We start from the raw sequence: 5,523 nt of genomic DNA, 5'->3' as shown, positions 1-5,523 counted from the left end.
CAGACTATAAGATGCACTTTTTTCCTCCTCCCCACTCCCAAATTTGGGAGGAATAATGGTTGTTAATACTGCTGTTGAGTTCTATTTACATTACATTGGTGAAATATTATGTTATTTGTTATTAAATATTTTACCGCATTTTTTGCTTCAAAATTTTTTTTTTATTTTCCCCCTCTAAAACCTAGGTGAGTCTTATGGTCCAAAAAGTACGGTGCTTTTACTGGAGGATGTGAAGGATGTTCCCAAGTTCTTTGCAGAGCTTTGAGCTGTGGCATGAATTTCCCAAGTAGCACTCTCCCGTGTTGACCAGAGCTTGGTGGTCATTGGCATCCGGTACGTCTGTTCGATGTGTCTTTCCCCTCTGCTCATGTCCTGTCACTCTTCTCCTTCGTCAAGATGTTCTCTATCTGTTTGCACAATTGAAAAACAAAAGTTTGATCTTGAAATCTAAGGCTCTCGCCTCTAATATTACATTCAAATTTCTTCTTGGTTTTATAGAATTCTTGTACATTATTCAGCCATTTTTCCTGCCTAAAACTTCTAAACCTTTGATTAGTTGTAGAAATGAACATCCCCAAATGAATAAAATTCCTTAGAGAATAAATCTTTAAAAACCCATGTAATTTTTATAAACACTTAAAAATATGTGATATTGCTTAAGGATTCCTAATCTTTTAAACTATTAAGGATACACTCAGCAAGTCTTAAAGTTATTTTAAGTCAGGAATGCCTGGGGGCCACATCAGCCTCAAGGTTGCCTTCAAAGGGCCAAAATAATTTCAGGACTGTATAAATGTAACTAGTCCTTAACTATTAAGGAGTTGAAATTACATTCGGCCCTTTGAAGGCAACCGTGAGGCTGGTGTGGCCCCCGGTGAAAATGAGTTGGACACCCTACTGTAAATAATTGCTACTGTCTCTTACTTGTATGTGCATTTGTTGGAGTGGTCATTAGAAATGGAGGTCATGCCCAGCTAACATTTGGGGACTTTTTTATATTATGTGGGTTCACTGGAACAGAATTGGGGAGTCCAGCTATGTGCAGGCTCTCCCACAAAAGTAAAAAAGGAGTAAATAAAAGAAAGATAAGGGATTGATGATGCTGTACAAGAGAGACTAAAAAGGTAAGTGGGTGAGAGAGAGTTGGCCCATGGGCAGAAAGCAGTAGGAGAGGAAGTGGAACATAGAGAATGCTGGGAAATGCATTACTTCGGGACCTGGCCAGAGATGGCACTTGTGAAAGAGTCCAATGGAACAAGCGTTGGGCAGGGAAACTATAAGGTGCCCTGGTACAGGCAGGCCTCACCCAAAGCCATTGATTCAACTTCAATTTTAAAAAAGTAAATGAATGCCAAACAAAACAGATCTACGAGCCAATTTGCCTACGGACTGCCAGTTTCTGAATGATGCTTTAGAGAATAGTTACGTCAATAAAGTGCCACATCTGTAGTGGCAAAGACTATAGACTCAGGAGCCGAACTATTTGGATTCAAATCCTGCTCCTAGTTTTGTGTCCTTGGGCAAGCGTCTTAACCCACCGAAGCCTCAGTTTCCTCATCTGTATAATCAGGGTAAAAACTGTGCTTGTCTCATAAGCAGGGTAACCAGATGTCCAGATTGGCCTGAGTCAGTCCCAAACTATAGGGTATTTTCGTAACGATTAGAATGATTTAAGTATAATTACTAACAGTGTACCCTTCACTCTCAAAATTGTCCTATTTATAGGGCCATGGTAGGGTTAAGGAGATTATAATCCATGCAAAGTGCTAACCACCGGGCCTAGAATATAAAGAGTGACGCCCTCCCCACTCCAAAAGATGCCAAAAGCTTTAAGCAAGACTAGCTCTTCATGAAATTTGGAAGTGAAAAAGGTTTGTTTCAGAGTTTTCCCAACCCTCAGCCTCAACCCAATGCCTGAAGCTCACCCAGACTCCTTCGCACTAACTTCTAACGTGTTTGCAGACTCTTTAAACTTTCCTGAAAACACAACAGCTCCTTGATTCACCCTTTTAGGAGTCCCCTCCAGAGCTCAGCTGATTTCACTGACTGACTAACCCAGGTGTTGTGGGGTCCCCAGGAAATTACTCCCTGTCCCTCCTAAATAAGAGGAAATGAAGGTGGATTAATGGGCAAGGGAGTATTTCAGGCTTGTGGAAGGAGAAACTTTAGGGCAGCTTTTTACATCCTTCAAATGACATTGCACCAACAGCAGCTCATGAACATGAGACCGATCCTAGTTTCTTCAATTTATTATACACACACACACACTTGCCCAAATCTGAATTTTCTTCAAGCATAAAATCAGTAAGTTTAGTGCTCTCCAGTAAAATGCCATTCCAAAACATAAATCTTGGCATTTCTTCAAGCCATCCTCATCTAGCATAAAAACTAACAGAAGACTGAGAATTTTAACTAAAAATACAACTATAAGTCCTTAAGTTTGTTTCTTAGTGACACTGTTCCAGTTTGCTATTGCCACAAAACAAACCACCCCTGCAAAACCTAGTGAAGCAAAACAACCAGGTATTGTTTATTGCTTCCTGTGGTTGACAGACTCAGCGGAGTGGTTCCTGTTTGAGATCCTTCATTTGGTGGTAGTTGGACCGCAGTGTCATTGGAAGGCTTCTTCCTTCCTGTGTGTAGGAGGTGGGCTGGAAAAGCTGGACACTGCTTGAGCAGTGTCCTCTCCACATGGCTGGACTGGGCTTCATTACTGCATGGTGGTGTCAAGACAGACTGTTGGCATGGTGGCTGAAGTCCCGAGAGGGAGTGTTCAAGGAGACCCAGCAGAAGCTGCAAATCTTTTCATTTGAATGTTAAACAGTGTCACTTGCACCACATTCTGTTGGTCAAGAGCAAATCACAAGCCAGCTTTCATTCAACAAGGTGGAGAAACAGGGGCTACCTCTCAATGGAGAATGGTTTGTATATGTAGGGAGGAAGACAGCAATCTTGAGATAAGCCACCATATTGCCCACCCACCACTTTCAACATTGTTCAGACGGAATGAAGGACTGAGAAAGTTGGGTTAGACTAGAGTTTCCTAAATGGATCATTGAAAATTTTTCAACTCTTGTTCTAGGAATAATATCTGTTTTTCAAATTAGTGAATCAAAATGGGTAAATAAAAATGAATCACTCCTGTCACCCAGAGGGGAAAAATCACTCCTACTTCGATTATGGGCAAAATTAATATTGAATATTTATCTCGTTAGGAAGAATTCTGACAATTTTCAGCTCTCCCCTCCTTCACCCTTTGAATACCAACTTAGCCCAGGAAATTACTCGATGTTACTCAATTTTGTTGGATGGGCTCGAGCCAGCCCCCGGATGCCAGGACAAATATTGGGGCTTAGCGATTGAATGGGTTAGAGGAGACAAACGATTTGAGCAGATGCCTCGCTGAGGCTGTGAGAGGGAACATCTGCTGTCCTATTTGCGAAGGTATTTGGTAATCAAGAAGAGGGTGTGCATGCACAAATGGAGCGACCTGTATTGAGATTCAGAGCGTGAACACTGATGTCAGTGTTTTGTAGCTAATTAGAAGGAGGGTGTTACATTGTGTCTTCTAATTTTAGAGAAGGAATGCAGAATGTTCCTCTCCGTCAGGGTTTACTCCCAGTTTTCAAGCAGAGTGCAGCCTTGTTCCCATTCCTTAGATAAGATAGTGAGCAAGAATAAACCACAGTCACCAAGTCTCAGCTCCTTCCATTAGGTAGCCCAAATTTGCAGGCTTCACTAGTTTTAAATAACACAATAACATTACATCTACTATGTAAAAATGATGGCACCTCAGGGTCCTATCCACCTGGCCCTAGGGAGGTCAGTTCCTCTACCAGCTTCCTGCTCACCAGCACTTCTGGGATTCCTGTGGAATCATTTCATTCACCATGATGCTGTTTTCATGGCCGATTGCAGCCTAGCCTCTTGCTGCAGCTGGAGGCTACCCCGTAGTCCCTGGACCTGCTTCCTTCCAGCTACTGTTGTTCTCTGCTGTCCCATTCTGAGTTTCTCTCAGTGAAGGCAGAAATCAAGCCACAGTGTTTAAGGGCGGTTGGGTGGGAGGTTTCATGGGGGCTTGGAGTTAACAGAGAGGGACTATAACAAAAAAGGAACCCAAAGCTGGGCAGTAGATATGGTTCTCCATAGTCCCCTGATAGTCTTCCACGGGGTCTCTGGTGTGCCTGACTCTTCACATACATCAAGTAGATAGTACTAGCTTACCTTGCCCCATGAGAAGCACCCTCAAATACCCTTTCTTTTAGAGTCAAATGCATCAACGTCCACAGCGCCCAAAAGGGGAGAACTCCTCTCCTCGCCTCATTCCAGCCTAAGACTTGCCTCCTGAGCCCCTTTACTGCCCCCAAGTCCTGCTTCCTTACAAGGGTGGTTGACAATTGCCATGTCCAGTCTCACAGGGAGGAAACCCTGCCCTGCACCCTACTCCCTCTGGCCTTCAACAAGACAATATATTTCCAGAGAATTCTATTCAGTTTTCTAAAATATGGTTGTGAGGTCCAGGTTTGGGGTGACCAAACCCAGTGCGGTTCCTCTTCTCAGCATCTCCTCCAGAGTGAACCCCCTTCCAACTTTCTCAGCTCCCAACTCTCTGAAGCTGCAGCTTCAGTGTTCATACATGTACCGCCCCCAAACAGGAAAGAAGTATAGAGTTGTTGAAATTTTTACAAAGGAAAGCAATGCTTCCTGACACCAGCACCCTCAAAAGCAAGCATATCTGCAGAGCAGCATGTTAAAACACCCATGCCATGACCATTGCCCACCAGGCCACTCAGCTTCAGAACCCCAGCCTTCCAGCCAATTCCTAGTATTCCTATCTTCCACAAGGACAAAGCAGGGTTTCTTGCTTCCTGACTAAAGACCTATTGTGGTGGTTCTTCCAAACTGTTGAGACAGACCACTTGGAAGGTACATTTAAGACTTCATCCCTTGGAAAAGGAAAATTGCACTATGGAGGTTAAAAATGAGGGGGGCATTGTATCCGTTGTTGTTTTACTTCTCAGTTGCCTAATGACATATCAAGTTGAGCATCTTTTCATATGTTTATTTTCCATCTGTACTACTTCTGTGGTGGGTTTCTGCTCAGGTTGTTTGCTTATTTTTTAATTGGGTTGTTCTTTTTCTTATTTTTGAATTCTAAGTTATTTGTATATTTTGGATAATAGTCTATCAAATATGTCTTTGCAAATATTTTCTCCCATTCTGTACTTGTCTTCTCATTCTTCTCACAGTGTCTTTCACAGAAGTTTTTAATTTTAATGAAATCTAATTTATTGATTATTTCTTTCATGGATCTTGTTTCTGATTTTGTATTTAAAAAGTCGTCATCATAGGTCATCTAGATTTTTTCCTGGTGTCATCTTCTAGGAGTTTTATAGTCTTGCATTTTGCATTTAGATTTATGATCAATTTTGAGTTAATTTTTATGAGGGGTGTCATGTTTGTGTCTATTGGATATCTAGTTATTTCAGTATCATTTATTAAAAAAATTCACTCCACAGTATT

Source organism: Phyllostomus discolor, chromosome 3 (genome assembly GCF_004126475.2).
Source record: "Phyllostomus discolor isolate MPI-MPIP mPhyDis1 chromosome 3, mPhyDis1.pri.v3, whole genome shotgun sequence".
NCBI classification, from domain to species: domain Eukaryota; kingdom Metazoa; phylum Chordata; class Mammalia; order Chiroptera; family Phyllostomidae; genus Phyllostomus; species Phyllostomus discolor.
The sequence above is the reverse complement of the archived record's forward strand: the minus strand, read 5'-3'. Positions refer to the sequence as shown.